The sequence below is a fragment of the Gambusia affinis genome, linkage group LG01 (assembly GCF_019740435.1).
Source record: "Gambusia affinis linkage group LG01, SWU_Gaff_1.0, whole genome shotgun sequence".
NCBI lineage: Eukaryota > Metazoa > Chordata > Actinopteri > Cyprinodontiformes > Poeciliidae > Gambusia > Gambusia affinis.
The window spans coordinates 8,773,199-8,785,622 of NC_057868.1; the positions used below are offsets into that span (position 1 = coordinate 8,773,199).

Consider the following 12,424-nt stretch of genomic DNA (forward strand, 5'->3'; position numbering starts at 1 on the left):
CTTACAGAAAATAACAAAACGCCGGATCTGTGGATGAGCAGAAGTAAATATTTTTTTTATGAAATATGAAATTTAAAGAGACAGCAAAAGAAACGCTGAGCTCTTATTAGTGTGAAACCAAAATTTCTTACATTTAGTTCATAACTTACGTGATAAATCATTACATTTTGTTGGAAACATGTTGATAGATAACCCCATGGTAGAAGAATGAAAGCACCGTAAACCAACAGCAGCAGTAGCATACATTTTCAGAGAAATTTGTTTTTAAGCATATATATATATATGTGTGTGTGTGTATATATATATATAGAAAGAGAGAGATTTTTTTTTTTAAAGCTGCCATTTGCAGTCAGAGGCTCGTTGCCTCCCGTCCAACCTGGCACATCTTCACACGTTTTTTACTCAGCCGCTAATTGAGTCAGATCTCTAGATAGGATGCTACTTAGCCACTCTACTTGGGGGGAGGAAAGAGGGAATCCGTGCTTCTTTCTGCTAATTATGAACATCTGTTCACTGTTCCTGTACCTTCTTTCACAAATGGAGAAAAAGAAATAATTGTTCAATTATGAGCCAACAAGCTTGGGGAAAATACAAACAAGCAGACAGCCAGTATTTCAGCATCCCTGCCACAACTTACACAAGAACACACACACACACACACACACACACACACACACACACACACACACACACACACACACACACACATACGGGTTTTGGTGGTTTAGAGGGACAATTTTTTCAAACCAGTTTTTTGCAACACTAAACAGTCACCCCTTTCCACTTGTGCTAGAAAGACCTAGTAAGTTGTCAAAAATCTTGTTTGAGCTACACAACATAGATCTCACTTGAAAACTTCAATACACACATCAGAACTCAAAATACAAGAACCTGATGCAATGCTGTATTAGAAGGACAGACGATAATGAGGTGCTTGGCTCCGCCCATGATACCAACAGTAATTGTCAGGGCCAATTTTATTTATCAGGACCACAGCATACACAAACATGAAATATATATGTATTAAGTCCAAACATGGAAATATGGAATATGGCTACACAGAAAGTGGACTTTATTTACAGCACCTTCACTAAGAACTAGAGCAACAATTCTGTTTGTGAACATAAAGGAAAATCTGTGAATGGCAAAGTTAAATGAATTACGGGTCTATTGTTAAATCAAAAAGATAATGCTGGCATTCTATTATAGTGGCCAGTTGTCCTTTCTTGATGTGTTCGCCAAAGTGCCTCATGACCGCAGCAATCTCCAGGGAGATCATGGATGCTTTTTTGCTCTCCTAGCACTTTCCATAGATGCTAGAAAAAAGAAATAATTCATTAGTGAAAACCAACTCCAATTGTTAATTTTTCTTGGTTATAAATTATGTAATGCCTGTTTTCAAATAAGCATTCATAAAGAACATACATTAGTGGGAGAAGCTACAGAAATGAGCATGTAGGTTGCATCGATGAAAATTAATTTCTGCAAATGCCAAACAGGTTAACACTTGGTATGGTTGCTTGGTATGTATGATTAATTATTTGAGGGAATTCTAGAAATTTTTATTTTTTTTTCCATAATTTAAAATTGCATTTGTTTGACAAACAGGCCTCAGCAGCTGGTGAAGAACCATCCAAAGCCAAAAGACTTGTTCCTCCTTCTAATGCTGGTGCCTAGTCTTTTTTCCAGTGAAGGAGATCCCACTCTGAACCATCTCACTGACTCCACCAAAATACAGGTTCTGTACAGGTGCAGCATCAGCAAAGGGCCATTTATTGAGATCTCTGGTTTCCTAAAACCAGAGATTAATCAAATTTAAGATGTTAAATTTGGTTAATATCTTAAAATTAACCAAATTTAAAGATATACTCTGATTACTTTGCTTATTAGTTTTGTGGTGCTTTGATATTTTGAAAAAAATATAAATATGTGAATGTATTTCAGATTAAGATTGGGATAGAGAAAGTAGTATAAACAGTCCCATTACTGATCACCAAATTAGATTTTCTAGCATCTGAACATTGGCTGTGTGAAAGTTTATCATTTTAATACAAGGCACAGTTAAATGGTATGTGTGTGGTAATTTAAGCCAGATGACATATTGGATAATGTCTGCTCAAAATATCATGCATAAAGAAGAACATGGTCACCCTATTGCCTTTCAGTGGTGTAGATCATTACTTTTGACCATGCTTCAGTTGTGCTTTTGAGCTTAACTAGCTTGGTGTTTCAAGACTTGTGTAGGTGTGGTGATTTACCAGAATTTTTATTTGTGTTCCTTTTTCTGCAGGGCTCTATGTCCTTCTGTTTTAGTTTTCTGTTGAGCTCTTTCCCCTTACCATCTGTGTTTACTTTGTGCTGAAAAGAACATATAAAAAATATGGGGTTAATCAACTGAAAAGTAAAGAACACTTGCTTAAGGTGAGTCTCTTCCCAATGTAGAAAACAGTTCTCCATATTCCTGCACATTACATGTTGAATATTACACAAGACCTGTGTGTCTGTGCACTTCTACATGTAACTTTCAATTTTTTGTAACTTCAAAACTCAGTCCTCTATATACCTGCATCTTACATGATGAATATTACACAAGACCTGTTTGTTTGAACAGTAGTTAATACCATTTTAATGACTTCATTTAGAAAATAAGTTGGTCTATGGAGACCAATAGTACCTCAGGAGGGTTGGTTAAAAGGATCCCCATGCATCCACGTCACCAGCCTGATACGGTTCCTTTTTGGAAATCTGAAATGTAAAGAACACTCATTGAATGCGAGTTTGTTCCCAATGTAGAAAACAGTCCTCCTTATTCAGGGACCTTACATTTTGAGTATTACACAGGACCTGCGTGTATAGGCGTTTCTACATGTCACTTTCATTCTTTCAAAACTATGTCCTCCTTATTCTGGCACCTTACATGATGAGTATTACACAGGACCTTTGTGTATGGGCGTTTTACATGTAACTTTCATTCTTTTGTACTTGTAATTTCAAACCTCTGTCCTCCCTTTTAATGCAGCTTTACATATCAAGTTCTAGACAATACCTGTGTGTTTGAACAGTACTTAATAACATTTCAATGACTTAGTTTTAGAAAATATGTTGGTTGTTGGACACCAAAATTACCTCTGGAGGGTTGGTTGAACAGGATCTGCATGTTTCCACATCACCAGCCTGACACAATTCATCTTTGGAAATCTGAAATGTAAAGAACACTCATTGAATCCAAGTTTGTTCCCAATGTAGAAAACAGTCCTCCTTATTCAGGGACCTTACATTTTGAGTATTACACAGGACCTGCGTGTATTGGCGTTTCTACATGTCACTTTCATTCTTTCAAAACTATGTCCTCCTTATTCTGGCACCTTACATGATGAGTATTACACAGGACCTTTGTGTATGGGCGTTTTTACATGTAACTTTCATTCTTTTGTACTTGTAATTTCAAACCTCTGTCCTCCCTTTTAATGCAGCTTTACATATCAAGTTCTAGACAATACCTGTGTGTTTGAACAGTACTTAATAACATTTCAATGACTTAGTTTTAGAAAATATGTTGGTTGTTGGACACCAAAATTACCTCTGGAGGGTTGGTTGAACAGGATCCGCATGTTTCCACATCACCAGCCTGACACAATTCATCTTTGGAAATCTGAAATGTAAAGAACACTCATTGAATGTGAGTTTGTTCCCAATGTAGAAAACAGTCCTCCTTATTCAGGGACCTTACATTTTGAGTATTACACAGGACCTGTGTATATAGGCGTTTCTACATGTCACTTTCATTCATCTGTATTTGTAATTTTAAAGCTATGTCCTCCTTATTCTGGCACCTTACATGATGAGTATTACACAGGACCTTTGTGTATGGGCGTTTTTACATGTAACTTTCATTCTTTTGTACTTGTAATTTCAAACCTCTGTCCTCCCTTTTAATGCAGCTTTACATATCAAGTTCTAGACAATACCTGTGTGTTTGAACAGTACTTAATAACATTTCAATGACTTAGTTTTAGAAAATATGTTGGTTGTTGGACACCAAAATTACCTCTGGAGGGTTGGTTGAACAGGATCTGCATGTTTCCACATCACCAGCCTGACACAATTCATCTTTGGAAATCTGAAATGTAAAGAACACTCATTGAATGTGAGTTTGTTCCCAATGTAGTAAACAGTCCTCCTTATTCAGGGACCTTACATTTTGAGTATTACACAGGACCTGTGTATAGGCATTTCTACATGTCACTTTCATTCTTTCAAATCTATGTCCTCCTTATTCTGGCACCTTACATGATGAGTATTACACAGGACCTCTGTGTATGGGCGTTCTACATGTAACTTTCATTCTTTTGTACTTGTAATTTCAAACCTCTGTCCTCCCTTTTAATGCAGCTTTACATATCAAGTTCTAGACAATACCTGTGTGTTTGAACAGTACTTAATATCATTTCAATGACTTAGTTTTAGATAATATGTTGGTCGTTGGACACCAAAATTACCTCTGGAGGGTTGGTTGAACAGGATCCGCATGTTTCCACATCACCAGCCTGACACAATTCATCTTTGGAAATCTGAAATGAAGAGATGTATACTGAATGAGTCCATAGAAAAATAAAATCCACCTATTTAATGAACCTGTCCAGCTGATTGTTAAACAGACATTTTATGTATTGACACTGCAAAATATGTCTCCTGCTATAAAATGTTCATTAATATAAGGTCAAAATATATTAATTTACATATGACAGTTTCTAGCATTTTGGATAGCACTGAAAAAGTTGAAATAGTGGTCTGGTTAAGTCTTTCACCAAAATCTGGTTTTTAGGCACTCTGCTAATCACTTCTTGTTTTCAACTATAATGAAACTCTGTACTACAACTTGACATTTCCTTCAAAAATATTTTCAATGCTAGTAGAATGACTTGTGATAGTATTTTCACACTTACTAGTACCCTTCTTCTCCATAGCCAGTCAGAATCACTACAATTATAAGTCATTTCTTCCCCTGGACCAATATCTTTGAGTGCAAACAAACAGAGATGACGTCTTCCATCCACCCTTGTAACTTTCATTTTGTTGTTTGTGTTCATCTCTTCATCATTTACCAGCCTCCCCAATGATCCATGTTCTCTGGCAGCATCAACACTAAAATATTAAGTATGCTATAAGAATAATTATACCATGCAAGGGAAATGATTTTGCATATTTGGTGTTTGCATGTCAGAAGAATATTCCTCCTCCAACTAAAACTACTTTTACTGATGAAGCTGAAAATGTTTACATCACTTTGATTAAATATAAAATAAAAAACAACATTAAAACAGTCACATACCAAAGCTGTTGTCCATTGAACTTGAAATCAAACATAAAAGCCTGGAGTGCATCATGGTAAATTTTCAATCGGTTTTCTTGTTCCTTCCTACTTATGACTTCCCCTCTGCACTCAATAAGGAAATCTCCTTTTTGAAAGCACTGGCAGCTGAACACACCCCGACCTGCAGGTAAACATAATGAGTAAGGTTGAATAAACTTTAAACAATGCATATCTTTCAAATAGTAGCAAATGAGATTATTAAAATTTTTTCAAAATCAGTTAATTGATCTAATTTGAGGTCTTTCTGTGTTACTTGAACATTTGTTTGTCAGCTGAGTGGTGCTTCTAAATGTCACTCATTCTTTTATACTTGGAATTTCAAAACACAGTCCTCCTTTATACATATACATATATATATATATATACACATATACATATATATATATATACACATATATATATATATATATATATATATATATATATATATATATATATATATATATATATATATATATGATCTATGCTAATGTGCAGATTAAAATTAGTTTTAAAGTCAAAAAGCAAGACAAAAGTAAACAAAAACAATCCTTTAATAAACTCTGGAATCCTGTACGTAAAAAAGTCACAACTCACCTTTAAATGAATTGATGTATTTTACATCAAATCCCTCTTTATCTTCACCCAAGGAGAATAATAGCTGGCATCATGTTTGGGATTTCTTTTTGCTCTCTGAGACCTTGTTGCTGACATCTCCTGCAAAGATCAGAGTAATTTGTTGTTGAGTAACAACATGATGCTGTACATCAGGAGTGTCAAACTCCAGGCATCGAGGGGCAGTGTACTGCAACTTTTAGATGTTCCTCTGGTCCAAAACACCTGAATTATATGACTGAATTAGCTAATCTAAGTGCAGTCAAGTTGATGACCTGCTGATGACCACCTCATTTGATCCAGCCATGTGGCATCACAGACACATCTAAAAGTTATTGTATACAAGCCCTCAAGACCTTGAGTTTGACACCTCTGCTGTACACAATATGATTTGATTTTATTGTATGCAAAAAACCTGTACTGAAGTACACAGTATTACATAATTGACTTTCTATTGACAGGTTCTCAAAACCTTCAAATATTAAAACATTATCTTAATAGTAATGATTATTACAAAGGATAATTTGTGCCTGTGAAAGAATATCACTCACTGATGCACAGAAAATGTCCAAATACAGTTTTGTCTAATTCTGGAGTGAGCCACCTTCCCTTTAAACTCTGGTACACTGACTAAGATGGTTGGTGATAACTAGCTAAACTGAAGCAAATCAGACGCTTTGGTGCATCCAAACATCAAGTAACCTACAACATTCTTCAGAATTACAAATCAATATGTACTTAAATGTCTTAAGAGATTCTGTATGAGTCTTACCTCTTCTTCCACGCAAAAGAAGTTCAATTAATACTAATGGCTTGCACCTGGCCTTGATGGACTGTACCATGTTGATAGAGTAGGAGGGGTACAACAAAAGGAGAAATCCATTTTGTTTCTGAAGCACACAAGGTCAGACTTTTTTTCAGAAACAAGAAAACAAATTTATTTGAGTTATATTTTGTAACTTTCATTCAATATTTCAAAGTTAAATAGTTTATCATACATCTTTCTTTAATTAGGAAACAACAGTAAGATGGTATCTCTCACCAGCAATGTTTAATCTTTTATCAGGAAGGTCACTTCTTTTAATCATTTCTGTTCAATCAATTATTTAAGTTTACTTCTATAGCACATTTCAACACACACACATATATATATATATATATATATATACACACTAGATCACTTTATGATATAAAGTGTTCAAAACACTTTAAATCATAAAAACAAAACTGTTGTCTAATGGCAGACAACACCAGCAGAAAAAGGTTGTCTTATGTACCTGCCTACAGACAAATTAGACTACCTAGACAATCTGCATGTATGCAGAGTAGTGACATTGAGATAATGACAAAATATCAATCTAAAGTTTTGTGCTAACAGTAACATAAGTAATCATAATATTTTTGGCACTTTAAATATTTTTAAATAAATGCTTTTTATATTTATATTTGTAATTCTGTATTACTCCATGAGTGGTTATCCCTTCTTTCAAATTCAAAAATACTTTATTGATCCTAAAAAGGAAATTAAATTTAAAAATAGCTTGGGTCCTCTACCACAGGCCTTGGAGTGTGAGTGGTCTTCAGTATATTAACAGTTCCCAAAGGTGTGCTTCTCTGTATCAAGAGGTCTGATGATGTATTGTTTGAGCCACTCTTCCAGTTTAGGGTCATTACCCCAAGGGTTTCAGTGACCACAGGCACTACTGTTGCCCACACCTTCCACACTCTTTTTAACCTTTTGCATGGCATGCATTATTAATTCATCTTTAATATTGGGGCTGATTGGGCCCTAATGATTCCAAAAACAAAGAGTTATCTTTTTACATGATATGTGGACATAATTCTTCTCAGAAAAATATTTATTCCTTTTAAATCACCATGTTTAGCACCATGGTAAATCTCTACAGTTGCCAACTTTTGTAAACTTACACCACAACAATAAACACTGAACATCTTGGGTCTAGCCTGTAATATGTAATAATCTTCCACTACCACTAAGTCATAAAATAATGACCTAACATATGGACACCCAATCCCATGTAGAGCTAAATTTATTATTGTGGGCTAGACAGCCCAAAATAAGTCATCCACTAATGTGGATTGGCCTCTATTGCTACGGTACTAGGCACCTGCTTGTGTGCCACCATAAATACCACCTCTGTGCTGTGTTTCAGTCTAAGCCTTTTTGTCCATTGGTAGTATTGTTTGCTCGCTATTGTAAAACACCCTGTTGTTATGATTATGCATCATAACAAAATAGCAAAATATAAAAATATTTACAAAATCAGTCCAAATACACAGTATCCAAAACAAGAAGGAACTTTTGTCCAAACAAAAGCTATATTTCCCCAGAAAGGCAGGAATGAAAGTTTAAAAGTTAAATTCTCAATGAAAGAACAGGGCTACTCCAATGTGCTACAACCTTGAGGCACAATTTTCCATTCATCATCAGCATTTGAATTCTTATATCAGTGGACTGAGTTTCCTCCCTTTTCCATCTTATCATTCCAGCATGGTATTTGATAACTGTCAATGCATAGCTGTTGATTGCTGGACCTTGTTTCTCTCATTGGACTTGCCTTACTTATTGTAGGTACAGTAGTTTGCAAAAGTATCCATAGCCCTTGAACTTTTCCATATTTTCTGACATTACAACCGCAAACATATTTTTACAGAATTTTATGGGAAAGACAAACACAAAGTGGCATATAGTTGTGGAGTAGAAACAAAACTATACATGATTCAAAACATTTTCTGCAAATAAAAGCTGAAAAGTGCAGTGTACAAAATCTTCAGCCCCCTTTCCCTAAGTGCGACCAATTGCCTTCAGAAGTTGCCTGATGACTGCTAATGACTAAATAGTCCACCTGTGTGTAATCTAATCTCAGTATAAGTTCAACTCCTCTAAGACTGCCTCAAAGGTTAGTTAAGAGAATATTGGGAAGCAAACAGCATCACAAAGTCCAAGGGACACACCAGACAACTCAGGGACAAAGTTGTGGAGAAGCTTAAAGCAGGCTTAGGTTATAAACAGGTTCCACGAATCATCTGGAAATGGAAAGAGAATGGCACAGCTGTGAACCTACCAAGACAAGGCCATCCACCTAAACATAAAAAAGTCCCATTTGCAATTTGCCAGAAGCCATGTTGGGATACAGCAAAAAACAATAAGACGAGACCAAAATTGAACTTTTTGGCAAAAGCATAAAGCATTACTTGTGGTGGAGAATGGACACTGCACATCACTCTGAACACACCTTCCCCACTGACAAACATTTCTTTTCTTCATTCTTGATTGTAAGATGGATTGAGCCAAATACAGGTCAATCTTGGAAGAAAACCTGCCGGAGTCTGCAAACGACTTGAGGCTGGGGCGGAGGTTCACTTTCCAGCAAGACAATGACCCTAAACATTAAGCCAGATCTACAATGGAACGGTTTAAAAAACATTCATGTTAGAGTGGCAAGGTCAAAGTCTAGACATAAATTCAACAGAGAATCTTTGGCAAGATCTGAAAACTGCTGTCAAGTCAAGTTTATTTGTATAGCACATTTCAGCTGGAAGGCAGTTGAAAGTGCTTTACATCAAAGAAACACAGAACTAAGAAGTCATACAAGTAACATACACTGTGTTCCAAATTATTATGTAACTGATATCTTCTCAGATTGTATTAAATGGTCAATGGAAATGATGGTCAGTATGATTGTCAAGTCAAGAACTACTACAGTATAAATAAAATTTTACTGAACAAAGCTCCCAAGGAGAACAGTATTTTTTCAAAAAGAAACTCAAAATGCACTGTTCCAAATTAATATGCACAGCAGATTTTCTAAACATTTTATGGATTATAAAGAACTGCAAACAGTTCTCTGAACTAATCAATATTTGAATGTGCAGCATCACAAGTACTAAAATCAAAACCTAATTCAATCAAAAACCTCTTAATAGACTGAGTTACGTGTTCACATAGGACCCCTTCTTTGATATCACCATCACAATTCTTGCATTCATTGAACTTGTGAGCTTGTGGATAGTTTCTGCTTGAATTTCATTGCAGGATGTCAGAATACCTTCCCAGAGTTGCTGTTTTGATATCAACTGCATCCCACCCTTAGATCTTCTGTTTGAGGAAACTCCAAAGGTTCTCAGTAGGGTTGAGGTCAGAGATCAGAGGAGGATGGTGACCTCACCATGAGTTTTTCCCCTTTCATGCCTATACACAGTGGCCTTGCAGCATAAGATGATGCATTGTCATGCATGGAGATGATTTTGGTATGGAAGGTATGGCTCTTCTTTCTGAACCATGAAAGAAAGTGATCAGTCAGAAAGTCCATATACTTTGCTGAGGTCATTTTCAAGCCTTCAGGGACTCTGAAGGGGCTGACCAGCTCTCTCCACATGATTTCAGCCTCCACTACCTCCTTGTTGATGTCACAGCTGTTTTGGAATTTGGTGGCCATCCATCATCAATCCACTACTGCGAACATCTGGACTATCCAGGGTTGCACATCAGTCATCAGTGAACTAATCTGTTTGAAAATCAATCTTCATGTACAGTTGGGCCCACTGCGACCAGTTCTGCTTGTGAGCTCTGGTTAGGAGCTGCCAAATAGTAGATTCATGCACTGCAAGCCTCTGGAGGACCCTTCACCTTGTGGTTCCAGCTTCAAGTAACTGCTTGCTGCTATGTAAGGGCATTTTAACAGCTGCTCTCTTAATTTGATGAATTTGTCTAATAGAAACCTTCCTCATTCTGCCTTTATCTATACAAACCCATCTTTGTTCTAAATCAGCCACAAATCTCTTCACAGTACAATAATGCTTCAGTTTCAGTTAAAATATTTGATGTTTTCATATCTTGTCATATAGCACTACACTATCTGATGATTTTGGTCAGCAAAGAGATCCTTTCTCTTTCCCATATTGCTTGAAAGCTGTGGCCTGCTTAATAATGTGGAACATCCTTCTTAAGTAGATTTCCTTTAATTAAGCTCACCAGACAAACTAATCCGAAATTAATTATAGTGATTAAAAGAGCCCTGACACACAATACCATCTATAAATTTAATAGCACAACAAAAAATGTAATCTTTATAACAGTTAAATCCAATTTGCATAATAATTTAGAACATGGTGTGCATTCAAAAACAAAGAAATTAAATTCAAAGTAAAATCAAAATTAAAATCATATACATCAAATATAATGATACATGTACCTTTGATTAAGATTCAGAAACAATTGTAAATAGTTGTGTTTTTGCCTTGATTTAAAGGAATTCATTGTTTCAGCTGTTTTCAAGCTTTATTCAAGATTTGTGGTGCATTGAAGCTAAATTCTGCTTCAAAATGCTTGGTTCTGGTTCTATGGATGCAGAGCAAGCCAGAATCAACAAAATGTTAGCAGTGGAGTGTATAAATAGTTTGGTGAAAAATGGCTCTCTTATGGTTTATATTTCTTTTAATCCATGCACTTATGTCACACATTTATTAGTCATAATATTTTAAATAAACAATATTTGACCAAAATATATATTCATTTCTGTATCTTATAGCACAGAATAATCATATTGCCAACTCATCCCCAGTGTAAATTGCAAGACGTGAATTAGAAGGACACTGTAATAATTAGCAGGACCTTCCGGTAAACAACCAATCAGATTAAGACCTTGTGTGAATATTCATGAGGTCCTGCTATTACACAAACCTGCCATAGGGGGCACTGTGGTGATACACAGATTATACACAAAATCAGGTTTATGTGTATTAAGCGGACATCTCGTTTTTTTTGCATTTTTGGGGTTAATAGACCAATAGAAACCTTTCTACGTTTTTAGATTTTTCTCTGTTTTAGCAGGACACCGCTCCTGTCCTGCTAATTCAAAATGTCCTTCTAGTGTGGTGTGTATTCTGACGAAATGTCCTGCTAAATCACATATACCAACGCACACACACACACACACTCTGTGGGACCTGTTTCTCGTTTTGTCAACGTTTTGGTGTTTAATTTTTTGATTAATGTTTGGAATAATTAATTTCTCAAAGTTTGGTAACAGATGTTCACAAGATCCAATCATAGCAGATTAGCATGCTTTAATCAGAACGGTTTCTGTATTGTTTCAGTCGCACGTGACTTCCCGTTTCCTTCAATACGACTCAGGTCTATTATTACAACTCTACAAAAATGGAAAGACAAGAGGACATCCCTTTCTCACTCGTGAGTGGGAAAATCCTTTTTGAGAAAATGTCTCTCCTAGACTTGCTAATTCAAAAATACATCTTTGAATTGAATTGGATACACAGGTATCCTCCCACTGTCCAAAACGTGACGGCCAATTGAGCTGGTCTCTCGATGTGTGAGTGTGTGCGTGGTGGTTTGTCCTGTAGGTGTCTCTTGCTGCCACCTGTCCAGAGTGTACACCCTGCCTCTAGACCTAATGGCTGCAGGAGATAGACACC

General features: G+C 36.0%; 2 long non-coding RNA genes across 4 annotated transcripts; both read right to left on the bottom strand.

Annotated features, from left to right (window-relative positions):
* Positions 1-882: 882 nt before the first annotated feature.
* On the bottom strand, positions 883-2,288 carry LOC122834388. The gene is made up of 2 exons (XR_006371188.1): positions 2,259-2,288; positions 883-1,316 (listed from the first exon to the last, which is right to left on the bottom strand). It is a non-coding gene; the product is annotated as an uncharacterized LOC122834388 (long non-coding RNA).
* A 2,223-nt stretch (positions 2,289-4,511) lies between these two features.
* Positions 4,512-6,012, bottom strand: LOC122834394. Of its 3 annotated transcripts, XR_006371197.1 has the most exons (4): positions 5,951-6,012; positions 5,333-5,495; positions 4,947-5,145; positions 4,535-4,571 (listed from the first exon to the last, which is right to left on the bottom strand). It is a non-coding gene; the product is annotated as an uncharacterized LOC122834394 (long non-coding RNA). The 3 variants fall into 3 exon arrangements; XR_006371190.1 differs by lacking the exon at positions 4,947-5,145 and having other exon boundaries at positions 4,512-4,571; XR_006371189.1 differs by lacking the exon at positions 4,535-4,571 and having other exon boundaries at positions 4,663-5,145.
* Positions 6,013-12,424: the final 6,412 nt, after the last annotated feature.